This window comes from Rhagoletis pomonella, unplaced genomic scaffold, assembly GCF_013731165.1.
Source record: "Rhagoletis pomonella isolate Grant_MI unplaced genomic scaffold, Rhpom_1.0 Rhpom_scaffold_00001, whole genome shotgun sequence".
Lineage (NCBI taxonomy): Eukaryota > Metazoa > Arthropoda > Insecta > Diptera > Tephritidae > Rhagoletis > Rhagoletis pomonella.
In genome coordinates this window covers 30,295,052-30,296,233 of record NW_023458555.1, presented here as the reverse complement: position 1 = coordinate 30,296,233, position 1,182 = coordinate 30,295,052, and positions in this window count along the sequence as shown.

The following is a 1,182-nucleotide window of genomic DNA, read 5'->3' as shown; positions in this document are numbered from 1 at the left end:
GGGCAAAGAGGTGCTCATTGCAGTTAAGCCTAACATGATAACCACATGTGGTTGTTGTTGTAGCGGCTACAACAACCCCGCCCAGATCGGTTGGTATCTCAGTCGTTGTCGTCAAGTTCCACTAACGGCAACCCTAGGAAGCGTGCAGCTTCTGTGGGATCTGTCCACAGGGACATGGCCGTTAGGGTTGTCGGGTTTTCCGGGCATGCGAAGAGGTGGTTCGAGTCATGTGGGGTCTCTCCGCATGCCGGACATTCGTTCGGCACATCCTCATTCAACCTACTCAAGTAGGAGTTTAACCTGCTGCAGTAGCCGGGGCGAAGTAAAGCGAGTGTAGTGCGTGTCTCCCGAGGCAGATGAAGCTCTGTCTCGTCTATGTCCGGGGGTGGTATGCCTAGAACGGCATTCACAGGTCTAGAGTCTACATAACTCGAGACTGAGTCCCTGTGAATGCCGTTCAGGGCCTGTCTGTACGCTGTCGGGTCCAGAGGTTGCTTAATGAACCTCTGGACTTGGTCCGTCAGTTCATATAGATGCCTCCTGACGTGCCTAGGCGAGGGCTCCTCTGCAAGCAGCTGTCTATTTGGGTGGCCACTTCTGTGGCTCCCGATCAGGAACTGCTTGCAGAGCATTATATTATGCTCCTTTACTGGGAGCATATGCGCCTCGCCGTGCAAGTGGTGTTCAGGCGACATCAGGAGGCATCCCGTCGCTGTCCTAAGTGCCGTATTTTGTACCGTCTGTAGCTTCGTCCACTGCGTCCTACTAGTCCCTGGTGACCACACTGGCGCTGCGTAGTTCAAAACCGGCCGGCCGGCCTATTGCCTTGTATGTTGCCAGCAACGTTTCTTTGTCTTTGCCCCAAGTACTGCCGGCTAGCGACTTGAGGACCTTGTTGCGGCTCTGTACTTTATTGACAATAGCGGTTGAGTGCGCAGAGAAGGAGAGCAGGCTGTCGAAAGTTACTCCGAGTATTTTGGGGTTATTCACCGTCGGAATTGGTGTGTCATCGACGTGAGTCCCCAGCGGTAGCCTGACCTCCTTCGTCCAGGTTGTGAACAGGGTCGCGGAGGATTTCGTAGGGGAGAGGGCTAGACACTTTGCAGTGAAGAAGCGAGAAAGTTCGGAGAGATAGCCGTTTACTTTCGAACACAGGTCATCAATTCCATTCCCAGTCGCCAT